General features: G+C 46.2%; 2 protein-coding genes across 6 annotated transcripts in view; both read right to left on the minus strand.

Moving 5' to 3' along the window:
• The window catches only part of NPAS2 (neuronal PAS domain protein 2), a 158,373-nt gene extending 157,136 nt beyond the window's left edge, over positions 1-1,237 (minus strand). For 4 of the 5 annotated variants that reach the window (XM_053200444.1, XM_053200443.1, XM_027069305.2 and 1 more), the window contains exon 1: positions 901-1,236. The gene's annotated coding sequence lies outside the window, so the exon portion shown is untranslated. Of the gene's footprint in view, positions 1-900 lie in introns of all 5 variants that reach the window. The other variant, XM_053200445.1, reaches the window with a different exon arrangement.
• The window catches only part of RPL31 (ribosomal protein L31), a 188,142-nt gene extending 170,572 nt beyond the window's left edge, over positions 1-17,570 (minus strand). The window contains exon 1 of the mRNA XM_053200451.1: positions 17,562-17,570. The gene's annotated coding sequence lies outside the window, so the exon portion shown is untranslated. The remainder of the gene's footprint in view (positions 1-17,561) is intronic.
• Between the last annotated feature and the right edge of the window lie 3,081 nt (positions 17,571-20,651).

The raw sequence follows: 20,651 nt of genomic DNA on the forward strand, positions 1-20,651 counted from the left end.
GGCTTTTAACTTCCTGAACTAAAGACTCCCGGATACAACCTTGGGAGTTTTTAGACTTTCTGGAAGTGCGTATGTATTTTTAAGGTTTCCATCTTGCTTAATCTACGAAACTGGTTACTAATTATTTATGAATCACAAGGCTGAAAACAAACTTTCTTACCTTGAGCAGTTAAAGAGTGGCAGGCAGAGGAGCGGGTTAGTTTTTAATTTAGCACCTTGGCACCTGTCCCTACCCTCTGGTTAACGACCCTGAGCAGCTCTATAGAAAGGTCAAAGGTGTGCCTTCCTCCTCGGCCCGGGGAGGGGGCACACCTATCAAATCAACTCGACGGCATCTAACCTGGGAAGCAGTGGCAAGGCTACGCTCTCTAAACATGCTGGGGCAGACTAGGTACCCAATCGGGCCCGGAAACAATTCCGACCTAGGGACCCAGAGAGATCGCGAGCCCGGGGCGCGCACGCCGCACCCTCCAGGGCTACCCGGCTCCCCACTCTTCGCGAAGGCGCGCAGTGGGGCCCAGAGAGGCCACTGGGCAAGCCTCCAGGCTGCTACCTGGGCACGGCTTCTACCCACCCTGATAGTATCCTCTGGGCTCCCCCAAATCCTGAGGTTCGGGGTGCCTCGTCCTCTGCTTCCTATGGCGAGAGGCACACGGAGCACACCAGCCCGGCCGCCGCTGCAGTCCTGCAAGACGCGGTGTCCCGGGCGGCGGGACCCAGGGTGGGGGTGGGGCCCCAACATTCTACGCCCCTGACCCCCGCGCCGCGCAGCCCCGTGTCGGAGCGCCCCTCCCCGCCCCGCGCGTTCACCGCGCCGACTAGCAGGTGACCGAGTCCCGCGGCCCCGCGCTCACGGACTTCCAACCCGGGTTCCCCGCGTCCCCGGGCGCGGCCCCTTACCTCGGAGCTGGCCGGGGCGACCCCGCGGGGCCGGGCGCGGACTGGGCCGGGGAGACGCGCCTCCCGCCGCCGCCGCCGCCGCCGCCGCCGCCGCTGGGAGCCGAGGCGGCGAGCGGGCGCGGCGAGCTCCTCCCGGGCGGCGGCGGGAGGCGCTGCTCTCGCTGCCGCCGCCGCCGCCGCCACCGCGGCTGCGGGTCTCCGAGCTACGCGGCCGCTGCTCCCTGGCCGCCGTCGCGCGGGTCCCTCGGCTCCTGCAGGAGGCCGGCTGCTCGCGCGGCAAACTCTTCCGCACGTAGAGCCGGTGGGGAGAGCTGCCGTCGCCTCTTCCTCCTCCCCCTCCCTTCTCCCTCCTCCCTCCTCCTCTCTCCTCCTCCTCCACCCTCGCCTCCTCCTCCTTCCCTCCGCTCCTGCTGCCGGGTCTCTTCTGGCCGCACGCCGGGCCTTGGCCCCGACCCAGCCTGGGATACGCATCCTGCGACCCCCGGACCCCCAGCTCCTCTGGGCGGCCTAGACACCCGCGCGCCCGAGGCCGCCCCCGCCCCTTCTGGGCTGCCAGGGACGCGCGGCGAAGTCCGGCCTGGGGCGCGGGGTCGGAACTGAGCGCGCGGTGGGGGTGTGTGTGCTTAGAAGTGAACTGGTCGAGAGGGGAGATAGGCGGACGCGGGGCTGCCAGCTGAAGTCCCGTTAAAGTTGTCGCTGGGGGTGGCAAGCAATCTTCCCTTCCTGCCTAGTGTAGACCCTCGCCAAGCCCGCTGCCACCCCGCTGTCCCGTGCGTTGGGGGGAAAGGGGGACGAGCACACGACTGTCGTCCCCTCCACACCGTCCTTGCGGGGCAGGTCTGAGCGCGGAGCCAGAGCCCGGGCACAGGGCGCGTCCCCGCGAGCGGACCACTGCGATTTCTCAATGAGCGTTGGCGGCGGGGCGGGGAGGGAGGGGGCAGTTGGACACTGGGGTTGGGGGAGAAGCTGGAGAGTGCTGTTCTAGGGAGGACTGCAGCGCCTGCTGGGGAGAAATAATCGGTGTCGCTTCCAAGGCTAACATAGCCGGTCTGGAAAATGGGTCAAGGATGGAAAGGAACGGCTAATTGCAGCACCCCCCCCCCCCCCCGCAGAGGCACGTGGGGTAGGGGGCTGTGGCCAGGAGCGCGCCCTCGGAGCTACGCTCTGCCTCTCCCTCCCCTCCCTCCCTGCCCTCCTCTCCTTTTGCACCAGTGCAGGAAATGTTCCACTGACCTACATATTTTTCCAAACATACGTGACCTTTTTTTTTTCCCTCTGTGGGAGGAGACAGGCGAGAATCCAAGAAAAGGAGAAGCTGGAGCGGCGCGCGCGCGAGAAAACAGGGAGGCTTTCACCGAGGCTCCCGCAGCAAACGCCCAATAGAGACAGATGCACATAAATAGTCCCCGGAGCCAGGAGCTGTGGTTTGATACTCTGCGGGGCCCGAGATAGCGTTGGGTGAAAAGGGGAGAGATCCTGTGCCTCGATGAGGCCTGGAACAGTGACCAGGTTCCTCTGGGCTCGCAGACCTCCCTCCGCGGCGTGGTATAGACGCCCCCGGGGGGAGAAACCAAAGGAGGGGAGAGGCCCACTAGCCCCGGGAAGTCACCTCTTCCCTAACATCACCGAAGTACAGCGCCTGGCGCGGTGCTGTGCCCCCAGCAGGCTTTTTCAGATGTCCCTCGGTCCCTCGCACATTCCAAGTAGCCCTTGAAAAGAAAGGCGCCCCTACCGGTCCTTTTCTATCATACTTGGTTTTGTGGCCAGAAGGAATCTCCTAGGGAACTTCCTCTGAACACCAGTCGGTCCAGTGTACTGGGGTTCCCTGCCCACCAGTTCCAGGGCCCTTGTTTTATCCTCTCCTAGGCTCGAGTTTGAGATAGGCCCTCTCCCGCGCAGACTCGACCAACAGCGCCTTATTTGGGCATGCAACCCCACACCGTCAATTAGATCAAAACGCTCACACAGAGCTCCTTTTTCCCCCCTGTAAAGTAGGTCACTCTCTTTATTTCCCACTTGTATTATTTTTGTCTAATTCTCCTCCTGAAAAATAATCAGCTGCAAGGAACTTTGAGCATCCTAAGAGAAGCCGTTTTTCTTAGGCTTGCTTCTAACTTGGAGGGCTTTTCAAGAAGGAGGAGGAGGCATTTGGCACATTACGGTTTTGAAAAAAGAAAACAATTTTTTTGATTGATTGATTGATTGATTGACTGATTTGCTTTTTTTTCTTCACGCAAGTAGGTTTTGCCCTGCCTTTAAAGCATGGGCCTGACTAATATGTACTAAAGGATAAAGTTATATGCTTTTAAGCTGATTCAATGCAGACTTTAAAGCCACCTCCCTTCCTTTCTTGCTTTGAAAGAGATTCCAACTCCCTCCTCCTCCCTTTTGGGAACTAGTTGAACAATCCTTAAATGATCTTTTAGGAAACAAATGCACTACAGTAATAATGCATCAAATAATTCTGCAGTGCAACAAATGTGTTTGCTATGGTCTGTTTTTACCTGTTGCCCAGTAAGGTATCCTACCAAATGTGTGGTTTCTGCCTTTTAATTGTGGAGATGATGTGTATGTAGTTGTTGCACTCATTCCAGACTCCATCTCATCTCCTAGTATTAATCCGACTGGTTAGGACATCTGTCTGACCATAATGGGAAGTGGAGTCTGCAGCACAGAACCCAATCAGGACTAGAGCACAGTGTCCTCAGAAGAATGTGCCCTTCCCCCAAAACATAGAGAATCAAAGAGGAAAGTTTACCTGCCATTCATTCTATGCATTTGACTGTTCAGTTCCTTTTATCGTCATTTGTTGACAGCTTGCATGAATCAGGCTGGACTTGGCCTGTGAGGGATCAAGGGAAACTTTACAGCAGTTTCTGTACAAGAAGTATTTACAGGGTAGAGGCCAGGATAAAGATGAGGCCAGGGGCACCTGGGTGCCTCAATCAGTTAGGCATTCTACTTAAGCTTAGGTCATGATCTTGCAGTTAGTGAGTTTGAGCCCTGTGTCAGGGGCTGGAGACTGCTACACATTCTGTGTCTCCCTCCCTCCGTCCCTCCCCCATTTGCACTCTGTCTCTCTCTGTCTCTGTCTCTGTCTCTCTCTCTCAAAAATAAATAAACATTAAAAAAAAAAAAGATGAGGCCAAATAAGGCTAATGGCAGAAGACAAAATGCCCTGTGTATTCAAAGGAAGGAATCAGGATGGGCTTCTTAGAGGAGATGACACTGATACCAGGACTTTCCATCAACTAGATATCAAGTCAAACTAGATCATAATCTATACATTGTTAAGAGGGGCAGCATGGAGTAAAAGAACCACTCAAAACTGCATTGCCAATTTGGGGAAATTCTCAAGTCTGATGTAGTTAGTTCTTTAAAAGAACATGGCTTTCTTCATTGAATGTTGCAATAGTGTATCCAGGAACCTCAGATAAGTCTCAAAGAATCAAACTTTATGGGGAGGGGGATCAAATTTTTAAATTGCAATTATATCAATCTTTGAAGATCAGCGAAACAATTCAGTTTTTGCAATCTAATTGGATGTTCTTTTCCATCATGGAAGTTGAATCTGGGGCCTACCCTAATTTAAAACATTTATCCAATTAAATTCTCAAAATATGTACACTATAGGTGTCCATATGTGCTGCTACATACAGGCAAGAATGCGTGGGCTATTACAATAATAATAGCACCAGCTCAAGGCTTGGGGCCCACGTTAGGTATGGATAGTCAGTAAATTCAACAGAAACTTTAGGGTAGACAATAAGGCCAGAGTTCTATGCCAGATGACATCACCACAGTTTTTCTGAATAATCATGATAGAGGGCCTTCTTTTTTAAATGGGTGTCCAGAAGTCCCTTTATGGATTCTTATCTCTGAGTAGCAGATTTCACTCTACAATTAAAAAGAAAAAGAAAACACAATACTATGTGGCATTATGTAGAATCACATCATGCTAAGGGAAGGAAACAGAAGCAGCCAAGGCAGAAGGGAAAGTGAGGTCAGTGTAAAGATGAAGAGGCCTCAGAGCCCAATCATCAGAGACTCAATGATGGGCACCCATAGCAGAAAGATTCAAGAGTATACACTTTGCAATGGAAATGTCAGGGTTAGAATTCGAACACTTTGGTTTGCAGAAGCTTCACAGCAATAGAAAAGTGCAGAGTGGTGATTCATTCACTGCAGCAGGCTCTCTTGTGGGCCTGAGGATGCTACCAGGAGACAATCAAGGCCTTGTGCAGCCCGCCTGGTAGAGTGAAGACTTGGCACCTGTGCCTATTAGATCATGTGGTTGGCAAACTCAAGAATGAAGTAAGATTTCCTTACAAAACTGGTGTGGAGGACCCAGGGAGGAAATCTGGGCTGGAGGAGTCTGGAGGTGACAAAGCTCCAAAGTTTCAGCCAATTGCCGCCAGTTAATTGCATTGCCTCTGAGGACCACAGGAGGAAATCATACATGTGTATGTGCATGCATGCAAACACGCAAAACACACACACACACACACACACACACACACACACACACACACATCCCAAGAAGAGATGGTAAGACTACTGGTGATATGGGCACTTGAGCATGATCTTTCCTTATAGTTAGGTCCCTAGAGGAAGTCCCTTCATGTGCATTTTCTCTAATAATAAATTTTGATTTTAGATCCTATTCATTTCTCTTCTAAAGAGAATCTTTAAAAAAATAGTCTTTATTTTTCAGAGAAGTTTTAGGTTCACAACAAAATTCATCAGTAAGTACTAAGTTCCCATATATTCCCTGACTCCCTCTCTCCAGCCTCCCCCACTATCAACATCCCCTATCAGAGTGGGACATTTGTCCCAATTAGTGAACCTACACTGACCTGTCATTATCACCCAAAGTCCATAGTTTACATTAGGGCTCACGCTTGGTGTTGAACCCTCAGTAGGTTTGGACAAATGTATAGTGACATGCATCTTCCATTATGGTATCATACAGCATTTTTCACTGCCCTAAAAATCCTCTGCACTCCACCTATTCATCCTTCCATCCCCACTAAACCCTGTCAATCACTGATCTTTTTACTGTCTCCACAGTTTTGCCTTTTGAAGAATGTCATAGACTCACATAGTAGGTGGGCTTTCAGATTGGCTTCTTTCACTTAGTAAAATGCAGTTAAATTTTCTCCATGTCTTTTCATGGTTTAGGAGCTCATTTCCTTTTAGCCCTGGATAATATTCCATTGTCTGGATAAGAGGTTGTTTTTTTTTTTTTTTAATGATATTTTAGTAAATCATGTTTGCAAGTACTAAAAGGTAACATTTATCTAATGCTTACGTGCCAGGTATTTGCATTACCTCATTTCATCTTCATAAGGCCCTGTAAAAAAAAAAAAAGTGATTTATGATTTCCAGGTAACAGATAAAGAATCTGACCGAGAGAGACTCAAGGTGCCCTCAGTCACTTGGCAAATACGTGGCAGGCAGGGTCTAATCCTGGCTCGAAGACTGCCAGGCCCCCACTCCCTCCCACCCAATCCAGCACTCAGCTGTGTGGGATGCCAACACAAAGCTTATCAGAGGCATCATTCACTGTCCGTGAGCTCTTGCTGGATAACGATGCTGAAGCAGCATGTGCTGCTAACATCGCCGAATACTTCTTGTCTCCATTTTCTCTGGTCCTCTCAGGACATCGGTTATTAATATCTTTATTCCACTCTTGAGGCGGCTATTTTCCAAGTGTTTGAAACAGCACTTCAGGATGCAGGGTTAGAGTAGGCAAAAGAGCAACACTTGGTCCTGATGATTCATAGAAGGAGATAAAGTCCGTGGGTCACTACGTGTGTTATTGGCATATTGGCACCTCTCCCAGGGCTCTGTTTGGACTTTGGTGATAGCGGGACGGGCATGTCCTTTTGTAAACATATGTTATGTTCAGACCAGCTCTAGGCTGCATGTTGGGAAAGGGAGAGAGTTCCTGTGGGGAAAGGAAAGTTTGGGTGCTGGTCAAGCCTCCCTCTCTTGGCCTGTGAGAGTAGGACTGGTGAAGGTTTGCCCAAGGAAGAAGCTCATACCTCTGGTCACCCTTCTGGTTAATGTAGTGGCTGGGGGTATTAGCCTTTCTCACTGGAACCAGATTGTCTTCTTGGGGAAATATTCAGCTCAAATGGTGAGTGTTTCAAAGAGGTATTTAAACCACTTCACCTTAAATAAACAGCCATCTCGGGTGAGCCTGTGCAACATGGAAGAAACACTGGCCCTGAAATAAGTAGAAAATTGGAATGGAAGAGAAGTCTTTTGTGTACAGGGTTCTGGGAGCAGGGGAAGGAAGGTTCCAGGGATGCAAATGTGGGTGAGCTGTAAATGTGCCAGAAGGATGGGAGGGGTTTTTCAGCTCCTGCAATTAGCTGAGAGGATTTCAGAGCAACTGTAGAGTCAGGGCTAAAGCACATACAAGGGTGGAAGAAATCACATCAGCTCTGTAAGGTGTTTGCTCTCAGCCTCATTCATGAAAGCACACAGGCAAGCTGTGGAGACACGCATTTCTCCAACAAGTGTGAGGAATACACTTTAAGCACAGGGCAGAAACACAGCCGGATTGACACAGAAGTGACCATTGTCTTTGGCTGTTCTCAGCTCATGTCCCATGTAAGAACGAAGAAGAGGCAATTTACTGCGTTTACATGTGTCTGTTTGTAAGAGCACATCAACCTTATGTGGGCATTTTCAGTTTGTTTTCCAGAGTGGTTTCCATTTCTGTCTCATTTTTTTGAAATCTCTGACTTCCTGCTCAGTGCTGTTTGAATAGTTGTTTCTATACTAACAAATACATAACCTACCATGTCCTTTGCCCAGGAAGAACATTTAGTGATATGAAATTTATTACACCTAGTTCACTTGAAGTGAAAAGCTAATTATGGAAAAATGTTCTACAAGGAGCTATTTATAGCCCCTCCCAAAAAGGCAACAGATTATGAATTTCCTCGTATGGGCAAGCATTATTTTATTAGTATGCTTTCCTGTGAGGGTTTGGTGATAAAGAAGCTTTTCTCAGTGACTCCAGCGTAACACTGGCATTGACAGTGAACATGATTCTGTAATACGGACAACCTCACTTGATGTTTTTAGCATGCATGTGCTACTACATGTCACTCTAGATTTCTTTGTTTTGAAGCAAATGAGGGGTTACCTAAAGGTGAAAGATGCTTTCATAATGGTGACTGGGCTGGATTGTATTTTACATTCCAGAAATTTATAATTAAAGTCACTTTTCTTTTTGATGATATTAGTGAGGTTCAAATGGTGCACAGTGTCTATGTTGGGGATGACTGAGTCACAGAGCCTTTATTTGAAGGCTTTTCACTTGAGAATTTAAGATGACAATGGGTGACATTTTGTTTTCTTGACCCTTAAAAATTCGGACAAGTGATTCTCAATGTGGGTTCCCCTGACCTACAGAGCCAGGATGGAGACATGAGTCTCTCTGCTGCCCAAACCTACACTTTGGCCACTCTGCACTTATGCTGGCTTATGGGCACGCTCAACCAAGTGATTGCTAAGAGTTTTAATAAGCTCCCTTCCTCAATTCTTCACCCCATTGTACTTTCCTTTATTCCTTCCCTTTCTCTCAGCACCTTCTAGTCCTTTCTGCTCTCTCCTGTCTCCTTCTCTCCTTCCCCACTTGCCCTGCTCCATGGAAAATGAGCTGCTGTAAAATATTATCCTCCTATCTTTTACCTAATTCTCATTTAGCTCTTCATGAGTCCAGTTTGGCCAAGTGTAAGTCATAGCGCTGAGCCAAAACCTGGTGACTTCAGTTTGTGGGGAGCCAGTATGCTTAAGTGTGGCCTTCAGATAAGAGGAAGCTGGCAGGGAAGGACCTTAAGTTAAAAGGCCACTGTACGAGGTTGGTAGGCATTGTTTGGATGCAGGGTAGCTAGTTGTCTAAGGGAAATGACACTGGCCCGGGTCAACAAGTCAAGAAAAAGACATTTATACTTTAACATAAAAATAAAAATATTAGGGGCACCCAGGTAGCTCAGTTAGTTAAGCATCTGACTCGACTTCAGCTCACGTCATGGTCTCACATTTCGTGAGTTCAAACCCTGAATTGGGCTCCATGCTGACAGTGCAGAGCCTGCTTGGGATTCTCTCTCTCCCTGTCTCTCTGCCCCTCCCCTGCTTGCTTGTGCACATGCTCTATCTCTCTCTCTCTCTCAAAAATAAATAAACTTTAAAAATAAATAAACAAGCATTTAAACAAATAAATACAAATATTTGAATAGTGCATGGATGGCAAGCATTAAGAAAACAGAATTGAGAGCTTATAAATAAACCCTCAAATTTATGGCCAATTGATTTGGAGGAGGATACCCAAGACAATTCAATGGGAAAGAACAGACTTCAGCTGATGGTACTGGGACAATGGGATATCAACACACATGATGGTAAAATTGGACCCCTACCTCACACTATATAAAATATTAATTCAAAATGGGTCAAATGCATGAACATAAAAATTAAAACTAAAAAACTCGGGGTGCCTGGGTGGCTCAGTCAGTTAAGTGTCCAACTTTGGCCCAGGTCACGATCTCACGGTTTATGAGTTCGAGCACCATGTCGGGCTCTGTGTTGACAGCTCGGAGCCTGGAGCTTGCTTCGGATTCTATGTCTTCCTCTCTCTCTGCCTCATCCTCTCTCTCTCTCTCTCTCTCTCTCTCTCTCTCAAAAACAAATATACATTAATTTAAAAAAAAAACTATAAAATTCTTAGAAGAAAGCATAGGGGTAAATCTTCATGACATTGGATTTGGCAAAGGATTCTTAAATATGACACCAAAAGGGCAAACAATGAAAAGGGAAAAATAGATAAACTGGACTTTATCAAAAGTAAAAACTTGCTATGACACCATCAAGAAAGTGAAAAGACAACCCACAGAATGGGAGAAGATATTTGCAAGTCTTATATTTAGTAAGGGCCTTATATCCGGAATACACAAAGAATTCTTACAACTCAATTAGAAAAGACAAGTAACACAATTTAAAAAACAGTCAAAGGATCTGAATAGATTCTTCTCTGAATAAGATGTATGCATGGCCAATAAATACATGAAAAGATACTCAACATAAGGAGTCATTAAGAAAATGCAAATTAGAGCCACAATGAGATACCTCATCACATTCACTAGGTTGGCTATTATTAAAAAAAAAATAAAAGCCAAACCAAAAAAAAAAAAATAACAAGTGTTGGTGAGGATGTGGAAAAATTAGAACCCTCATACACTGGGGGTGGGTGGGAATATAAAATGGTGCAATCATTTTGAAAAACAGACTAGCAGTTCCTTAAAAAAGTTAAAAATAGTGTTACCATTCAATCCAGCAATTTCACTGCTAAGTATATACCCAAGAGAAATGAAAACAAATGTGCACACGAAAACTTGTACATGAATGTTTATAGTAGCATGATTCATAAGAGCCAAAATTGGGAACAACACAAATGTCCATCAACTGATGAATGAACTACACAAAAATGTGGCATATGCATACAATGGAATATTATTTGGCCACAACAAGGCATGAACTATTAGTAAATGCTACAACATGGTTGGACTTTGAAAACATTATGCTAATGCAAGAAGGCAGTTAGAAAAGACCAATAACTGAGATTTCATTTATATGAAAGTCCAGAGGAGGTAAATCTATAGAGACAGAAAGTAGATTATAGTTGCCTACAATAAGGGGCATGGCAGTTTGAGATATGATAGATAAATAGCATAGGGTTTTTTGGAGTGATGAAATGCTCTAAAATTGGTTGTGGTGATGACTATATAACTCTGTCAATATACTAGAAACCATTGAATTGTGTACTACCAATGGGTTAATTATATGTGAGTTACATCTGAATAAAATTTTTTTTTAAATGGGGAAAAAAGCCCATTAAGCCCATTACTGTATCTGTCCAGTTCTTCCCTCTTGGTGCCTCATTCATTCATTCATTCATTTCATTTGTTCATTCAGCATCATGCTTCTTTCATGCCAAGGCCCTGACCTACCTTCCCTCCACACCATGCCCTTCCCCCTTCCATCTTCCTTCATTTCTTCCTGCTGCCACCCGGTAAGCAAGCAGGTCCCCAAGTTTCTATCTTGAGCTTCTTGCTCATCTCCTTCTTTCTGCACAATTTCAGTCCTGTGGTTCTCAGTGTAACATCTTTCAAATCTTTATCTCTGGTTCTGACAGCTCCTCCCGGCTGTCTTCCACATTCCCAACTGCCTGCTGATATTTCCATTTGGAGTCCTCCAATTTAACTTGTTTAAAATGAATTTGATTTTTCCTTTTCCTTTCCCTCCCCCCCAGCTCATTCTCCCATCTTTCCTAGTGCTATTAATGCTGCTACTTTTTTTTCCAGTTACCTGAGCTTAATAGCTGAACTCTGCCTTGAAATGCTCTCTCTCCCCCCCCCCCCCCCCCGCTCTCTCTCTCTCACTTCCGTCTTCCCTTGTCATTCAGTAACTGAATCCTATTGGATCCTTACTTCCTAATGTTGCTTTCACTCATCTCTTCCTTCCCATTCCATGGTCTCTCTCTTCTGTAGTTCAGCCCTAACTAGGAATGGTCACCAGCATTCTAACTGACCATACACAATCCCAGGATATGAACTGTGGAAGAAAAAGAAGGCAGTGTTGCAGCCTAAGGAAGGACTTCACAACTCCCTGCTATGAAGTTCATTAAAGAGATTTCACAAAAGAGTTGTACAAAAGAAGATGAAACCCAAGGACCTGGAAATTTCATTCATTAATGAAACAGGTCATCTTGACCATATGAAACATATGCCAAAGGGAGTGGGTTTAGAGAGCCCACTGACAGGCCCAGTATTGAGCCAGCAAACACTGGTACAGCTAGACCAGTGATTGATGTACTAAAATATTTCTATGCTAATTGGTAAACAGCCACTGTCCTCAGCCCCTCAAACGCCCCTCACCTCCTTGCTGCTCCCCCATGACTCCTTGAAAGTGATTAGAAACCCTGCCAGGAGCTGTGCTATCATATGGCTCTGACTCTATAACCACCCTGGTCTCAACATAGGAGTTTTTCCAGTGGTTGCCAAACCAAATCCACACTCCTTGGCGTCCTCAGGATCCTTCTTAATCTGACCATAACCTAGCTTTCTGGTCTATTTTCCATTACTCCTACAGTGCATTCCTTGTATGTGACTTATGCTATCCCAACATCAGTTTTTTGCTTTTGCTTTTCTCTTCCTGCTCTGTCTGCTCAAATTCTTCTGGTCCCCCAAGGCCTTGCTCATCTGGTACCACTTCCAAGAAGTTGCCTCTGCACCCTTCTGCCAGAAGTGATCTTTCCATCCTCACTGTTCTTTGTTGTCTATGTCTCTCTTCCTTTCTCTCTCTCCCTTTCCTATCTATCATCTATCTATCTATCTATCTATCTATCTATCTATCTATCTAATCTATCATCTATCATCTATATCTACCCACACATATATGTATCTGTATATGCTTATGTATATTTTATGGACATATTATTTTATACATATAATTGAATATATTCTTACTTCAATTTTTATGGACTAGTATTTTAAAGTTGTTGTATCAACTTAAGATTATTTGGGAAGTAGGAACAAAAACCAACTCTGCTTGGACAGCTGGGGTCTCATGTCTCCCCTCTGACTACCACACAGCCTCATGGCTCTGAGTCTCATCCACCCCATCGACCAATGACTGGCTAGCTCCAGCCTTATATACCCCATTTGCCTACTTGGCAAAGGGAACTTCCTGCATCCTTAACTTAAGCAGTGAGAGAATGGCATCCAACACATGCAAAATTCACAGCCTTTCCCTGCTGCACCTTATACTTAAATGTCTTGCCTTAAATTAAACCTCATGTGCTTTGGGTTGTAAGCTATACTGTGTCCTGGAGTGAAGTATTTTACTTAACAACTTCCTTTAAAAAAATAAGTACTGACTGTTCTAGCTTTCATGAACCAGTTAGCAGAAAGGACATTTTGTGTATAAGTCAATGCCATGTTGGAAGAAGAGTGAAAAAAAAAAAAAATCAATGTCCTCTCGGGGGCTTCTGAGTGGACCAGAGCTTACATTTTGTATCCCAGATACCGAGCTGAGGTTTCTGGAGTTTGTTCAGTTTCAACACCCTCTTCTAGCATTCTCAGGGGCAGATGTGTCATGGGCTGTACTCCCTCTGTAGCACAGTAGTCGGTACTCAGCCTTGAATACTACTCATATGATTATTGGTTGTATGAAGGAGACCTGGAGCTCATTTTAAGAACTACAGAGTTCTTACTATGTGCCAGAGTTATATTCTCATGGAATGCTCACTGAACAACCTCCTGAGGTACCTATTGCCCCGTTGTGTTGATGAGGGAACTGGCTCAGGGAGGCTAAGTGATATTCCCAGTGTATGCAGTCGACCAGAAGGTGTCAAGAGATGTACATGGCTTAGCCTCCCCCCACCATGTTCTGGTCCCCGATTGCCTCAGGGACAACTTCCCACCTTAGACTCCTCATTCCATTCTCCTTCTCTTGCCCCTGTGGTTGGGGGGTTTGGTAGCATCAGCCCACCTGATCCTCCCAGCCCATGAACCTCCACACGGCACCTGTCCCCTTTGTCTCCAGGGAAGTTCATTTTTCTTTTAAGAGGAGCTGTGGTCCAGCCATGTCCCCTTCATGTCTGGTTCCATGGAGGTCACCACTAGGATCATTTGGCATCATAGAGGCTGTATACGTGCAGATTTGGTAACGTTAGGACTTTGGGAGAGGCATCCTGTGAAGTTTTGGAAATTGTGTTGAAATCAAATGAATGAACTGAGAAATCCCTGAAGCAGCAATTAAATTCTGCATTTATTATTGAGCAAATGAAAAGCAAGTGGAAGGTGCAGGTAGGGCAAAGGGGCCACTCAGGGCATTTCATGTCAAATATAAATGAGGTGTGGATGCCAGGGAGCGTTCCATTACTGAACAGCACATCTGTGTAGACACACACAGTGGCATTGCTTGTTTGGGCATCTCCTCAAACCTTCCTCCTGACCTTTGTCACCCAATCCTGTCTGTCATATGTCTTAGCCACTTAAAACAGGACCTGTTTTCTACCAGAGAAGTATCTGCAGTAAAGGAATCCTGTTAATATGTTAGTGAACTATTGTATTACCTTTCTTTAAGTAACATAAAATGTTAACGAGAGCTCTGGCATTCAGCTGTGCAGGTTGTGTACTGCACAATGTGGGGCCTGTAGTCACACAGACTACTGATCCACTTGAACTCAGGAATCCCTTAGGGGGATGATGCAGATGGTGGGGAGTGGATACCTTTTGCAAGAAGATTCAAAAGGGGCTGATATATTTTGCAGGAGGGGACAAGTATAGCTTGTGGCAGGATCAAGAGCTTCAGAAGCAGGCCAACCTGGCCTCAGGTCCTACAGTCACCATATCACTACTTAGTTCCTAGCTCACATGGGCAGGTGACTTGACTTCTCTGAGTCTGTAAAAAGGAGGATGGAGAGGCTCTCTTCCTTTACTCTCTGTGCGGGGGCAGGCGGCGGTCCTTGGACTGGTTGTCAGGCTTCTGGCTTCCTGTATTCTTCCATTCCTCCTGGTCAGTGACCCAGCTAAAGATTTCCTACTGCCCAAATCCAAATGCAAAGGGCTTAAGGCAGTTGCATACATACATATATGTACCATTTAACCATCTTTAAGTATACAGTTCACCATCAGCACCATCCATCTCCAGAACTTTTTCCATCTTCCCAAATTGAACAGCTCCTCATTCGTCCCTGCCCCCAGGCCCTGGCACCCTCCAGTCTACTTTCTGTCTCTATGAATCTGACAATTCTAGCTATCTCATATCTCACAGTATTTGTCCTTTTATGACTAGTTTATTTCACTTAATGTAATGTCTTCATGGTTCATCCAAGTTGCAATACGTGTCAGAAATGCATTATTTTTTAGAGCTGAATAATATTTCAGTGTATGGTTAGACCATATTGTATTTATCCATTCATCCATCGATGGACACGGGTTGCTTTCACCTTTTGGCTGTTGTGAATAATGCTACTATGAACACGGATGTACAAGTCTCTCTTTGTGAATTTGTTTTCACTTCTTTTGAGTATATACCCAGAAATGTAATTGCTGGATCATATGGCAATTCTATGGTTAGCGTTTTGAGGAGCCTCCATACTGTTTTCCATTTTACATTCCCACCAGCAGCGCACAAGGGCTCTAATTTCTCCACATCCTCATCAACATTTATTATTTTCCGTTTTTTTTTTAAATAGCTATCCTAGTGGGTGTTGCACACGCGTTTTTAAAACTCATGCTGAACACCTTCTTTTAGTTTCCTTGAATTTTTTGTGGCATTCTCCTCAGATTGCTGTGGGCAGAAAGATGTGAATTCCTCCATCTGCTCAGAAGTGATGGGACCAGAGGAGTCACTGCTGGTCCACCACTGAGGTGCACAGGTGACTCAGCCTGTGGTAAGGCAGGGGACAGGTGCTGGTGGAGAGGGGGAGCAGGGAGTCGGCTTGGACGTTTCTCCTGAGTAAGGCATCAAGAAGAGCTCTGAGAAGGGCCTGGCTTCTGGCTCCGATCCCAGAAGACAGTGGTTTCATCTGGGGATGTGTGGTTTGTTTGTGTTTTTTTTTTTCAAAGTTTATTTTATTCATTTTGACGGGGTTGGGGGAAGAGCAGAGAGTGAGGGAGAGAGAGAATCCCAAACAGTCTCAGCACGGTCAGTATGGAGCCCGATGCAGGGCTCAAACTCAGAAACCAGGAGATCATGACCTGAGCTGAAATCAAGAGTCAGATACTTAACTGACTGAGCCACCCAGGAACCTGAGGGATGTGTGTTTAATATCCCCATAACAGCAACAAATGTTTTTTCTTCTTTCTTTTTGTTTTTTGTTTTTGTTGTTTTTGTTTTTGATGTAGGCACAGTTTTGATCCCCTGATCTCAAAAAACAAGATTGCTCTTTCATCTGAAGCAATCATGGGCAACCTAGTTCTGGGCATTTTCCTTCCCAACTGTCTCCTTCCTTTGCCTCTCCCTCCCCTTCCTTTTTTTTCATAAAATGGAATCTGAAGCCTCACCAGAAAGAAAGAAAGGGCAAAAAGCAGCCTGTATTCAGCTCAGAGAATCCTCAGTGCACTGTGACTAAGGAATCAATGACCTAGAACATCAGAGTTTTGTGTGGGCTGCAGGGAAGACAGGGGTTCCCGGCCCTGGGAAGAGGTGTTGTTGGGTGAACTGCGGCTCAGGCTTTGTTCTGGGCTCCAAGCACAGCAGCCCCCAGCTGGTACCTATGGTTGGGACACTCACTGTTGGGACAGGACTACTTTGCCACCAGATGTCAGTTACCTTCTATCCATTTGGAGCTACCAGCTGGAGAGCTTTTCCACTTGGAACCCCACTGTCACACCCTCCTGTCTCTGTCCCCGGATTTGCCCCACAACCCTCTCTCTGAGCCACCACCCTCCCCAGGCCCTGTGGGATAAAGAACAGGGAAATTTTGCACACTTTCTTTTCAATACAACTGAAATGTAGACTCATGCAAGGATCGAGAGGAGCAGAGCAGCTGCCGCTGGCCATCATGGCCACATCCCTGCCGAGAACCCGGAACACCCGCCTGTTCTCTGGGCACTGGATACTGGGTGGATGGTGGAGGTGGGGTGTGGACCTTCCTCACCTGGCCCGTCATCACAGCCGGCGTCTGTCTTCTGACTGATGTCCCATGAAGCAATTAGTAACTATCACACCTGGACTCTCAACCTATGATAGTTGCAAAGATCGATCAAAGCAATCTGCAGTGTGCTGTAGTCATAGAAAGAGAAGAAAAGGCCAATTAAAAAAAAAATAAAGTTTGACTTAAATCCCGACACACACCCCACAACTGCCTGCACCTCTTACTCCCTCACAGTCGGATCAAGGAGGAGGTTGCAGTAATGGCTGGAAAATAAGAGTTATCCAGACCCTTCATGTGTGGGGCCTTGGCTTCCCGCTAGGGCTTCCGGAAGAAAAAAGTACTGCTTCCATCTGAGTGCCTGAACCAAAGGAGCGGGCCCCTGTGAGGGTGTGGGAGCCGTGCCCGGGCTCTTGAGCAGAATTTATGTCCTTCATCTGCAATTAGCCCATTGCTACTTCTGAGAACATGAATAGTTCACTCTGCTGTTAATGGGAATGCTGTTCTCACCCCAAGGGGAGGAAAAATGCCCAGAAACATGTTTAATGGATTTTTTTTTGATACTTATAAACATTGCAGTGATTTTCTGCTTCCTTCCAAAGGACATGTTGATAACTTTTCCATATGGTAATTTTCTGTTATGATTGTTAGTGGTTTGGCAATTTTTAATATTAAAATTCCTAATGGTAAGCAGAATTTCATCCAGTTTTCAATCCATAAGACCAGTTTAAGTTTTCAGAGAGGAAGTCATTATTTCCTTTTTCTTCCTTCATATTGAAAAGGCATGTCTCTTTCCCCAACCCCACGGTTTGCCTCATCTTTTGTACATGGCTTCGGGTTCACGAGGAACGTAGGGAATGGGTGCAAAGGCGCCCTAATGAGCATGTCGTTCTCGTGGTTCAGACACGCCAGCACTGAGTTTCCCCAAGTTACCTTTTCCAATTCCAATAACATTCTGTGCGTCAGCGTTGCCAGGGTAGACGCAGCCAGGCCCGGGATAGAAACCCTGTTTTCCATGCAGAGATGACTCTCATGCAAACAGGCTCTCTTCCCTGCCCGACAACAGACTGTCTCACACAACTTAAAAATTCAAAATGTCTTTTCCTAAAAATATCAGAGAAGAATCTTACCAAAAATTATTTAATATCACTTGTTTTTCCCCCCACTGTGGGTGGTATTCACAGAAGTTATATTTATGAACCTAATAGAAATCATGTAGATGATCCTAAGAATGGTATTAGCTCTGGAAATAACCCAAATGCGGATGATGTTTGACACAAGAGAGTGAAATGATTTGCCACCTCCTCCCCATTAGAACTGTGAGTTTTCGTTCGTAAAAGGCAGTGAATGTATGCGTGCCAAGCCTGAATGATTACCTGAAGTAAGAGGTAAATGAAAACCAGCCTTTTCAGATGCCATTTTTGTGCAACCCTTCCCTTTGTTGATCTTTTTCTTTCCTACCTGCCTCTGTCAATTAAACTATGGAGGGCTTGAGGGCTGAGGCAAAATGATGCTTTTTTTTTTTTTTTTTGGAGGCTTGGTTATATTTATTTACACTGGGCACTGGACATATCAGAATGTATCAACCTGCTGATGCCAGGTTATAAGAAAACTGCTTCACAGAAACATTCCTAGGGTATCTCTTTAAGCAAGAGCTTCCCTGGCACACTGAAGGGTGTGTTTTTCTCTCGGGGAATGGCAAAATGTAACTGACTGCGTTGGTCCAGGCTCTCAGTTGTAGACAACAGAATCTACTCTGTCTAAGCAGAATGATATTTCCATAGGGATGTAGCTTGCCTTCAGAATTCAGGGACAGACGAAGAAAGGCTATATAATAATCTCAGGAGAACAATGTCCAAAATCATCCCGCAGAGTCAGGCTGCTGAGGAGGCTGATGCCTTTCCCCTGACCAGGAAGATGCCACCTCAGTTAGGGTCATGGCACCTGGGCCTCGTGTGGCACTTTGCAGGTAGGCATACCCTTTCCCTGGGTAACTCCATTCAGAATCAGAGTCGTCCGTATCTCCATCTGATGTGTAGGTACCAAGTCTCACCCTGAAGCCGAGCTGCCAAGAAGTGTGGGACATGTCAACTGTGGTTTTCCAGCTCCTTCCCTGTGGGAAGACGCATCAGAATAGGGAGGACTGGAGGTTGAGGAAGTCAACCCATAATAACTACCACATGTGAAACAGACCAGCACACCATGGGGAGGGTGGGTGGGAAAGGGGGATGAGCCAAATGAAACAACTTTCCGCTGTTTGGCAGCACACAGACCCTGGTTTAGAGAGCTCAGTATGAACTGGTTGGTGGAGAAGGCGGGATCGGCCAGTGGTCATGGCATCCTGAAGGCGTCTAGCTAGCACAGCATCTACCTAGCCACCCAGCGTCCCTCATGAGCAGTGCTGGAGGGAGGTCAGAGGACAGCCTTGCCCGTAGGGTCTTCTGTCTGGAGAGGGCTCTTCTCCCCCTCTCAAGGGATCCAGAGGTTTCTGGAGTGCCTTTCTTTTCATCTTCTCCTCCTCCCCTGTTCCCAGGTCTTCTTCTGGGTGGCCTTGGCCCTGGGGAGGTAGCAGCTACTTCTATTCAAAGCTGGAGGCTCGTCTGAACCTCCTCAAGGTCTGAAGTAGGATGGAAAGACCATCTTGTTTATTTCCATGTGGAGCTTGAGAGAGCCATCTTGTGATGGCATAGCTATTTCTTTCGTAGTTTCTTTACTTACCTTATTTGGCTTTCATAACAATCACCAGGTTTTAAAAAAATCATCAGGTTTGAAGATAATTATAGATATGTTGAAAGAGGAAAATGATAGTGATGATTTATTTTTACTATGCTTCTGCATCTGTGATACATATATAACCATCCTGTGAGCTAGGTCTAATTACCATCAGTGTGTAGATGGACAGTCATAGATTTATAGATGGAATTTACAGGTGGAAATTTAAGTTCAGAGAGGTATAGTGACTTGTTTAAAGTAACACAGGAGCTTAGAGCCCAACTTTGGTCTTGTGACTGTTGAGTAGGAGGTTCTATTTCCACATATTGTATTCTCTTGGCATAAAGATGAACAAGAGTGGATGCAGGTGGGAGGTTTGATACTGAGGTAAGGGATGTGTGTGTGTGTGTGTGTGTGTGTGCGCGCGTCTGTGTGTCTGTGTGTGTGTCTGTGTGTGTCTGTGTGAAGGGATCATGCAGATTTTATTAATTTTTACATGAACATATATGTGTTAATTCAACTACAGTGCGTGTCTGGTAGGATGTTGCAGTTTTCAATTGAGATCTTACAAATCCGCATCGTTATCCCATTGTTCTTCCTTAACAAAGCCAGGGTAGCTGGAAGAATCAGGCCAGGATTGCACACATGCTTTTTATTTGCCACATGGGGCCAATTGGCAAGATGCCTGTAGGGAGTTGACGCTCCAGGGAACTAGAAAACACTGATTGGTCCACGACGAGGTCAGACACTACAAAGCATCTGTCTGGAAGAATGAATATCCCCTGACATTGCCTCCACCAGCCCTCATCCTGGGCTGGCATTTCTGTCTGTCTCTTCATGGAATGGGTGGATAAAATGAAGAAGGTGATGGTGTGGCTTGCCCAAGGTCCTTTAGTGAGCAGGTGGCCCCTGGTGGATCTACATCCCATGTTGCTGTCCTCAGATGGCCAGACTTCAGCCAGGGGCCAAGGTTCCTGAGAAGGGCCAGGTCCTGAGCAGAGGGGCCAAGGGCAGCAAGAGAAGATCCAGTTGGCAGGCACGGTGAGAGGCTGTGCAGTGGGAGTTCAGGAAGTTGATCCTTGAGAAAAATTCATTCATTTGTGCAGCAGCATCTTGTGTATTGAGTGCCAGCAACACACAGAACACAGCACTGGCCCCTGCACCAAGCCCATTGCAAACTATTCCTGCCTTTGAGGAGCTTCTACTAATTAACGGATGGGCAACAATGATGATAACAGCTCACAACTAACCCTTGTATATCCTCCCACACCTACAAAGCACTTTTCACCTGCAGTGCCTGGTTTTGCCTGCACAGTTTCTGGAGGCACAAAGAGCAAGTCGATGATCATTTTCTAGTGAG

The sequence above is a fragment of the Acinonyx jubatus genome, chromosome A3 (genome assembly GCF_027475565.1).
Source record: "Acinonyx jubatus isolate Ajub_Pintada_27869175 chromosome A3, VMU_Ajub_asm_v1.0, whole genome shotgun sequence".
Classification (NCBI taxonomy): Eukaryota; Metazoa; Chordata; class Mammalia; order Carnivora; family Felidae; genus Acinonyx; species Acinonyx jubatus.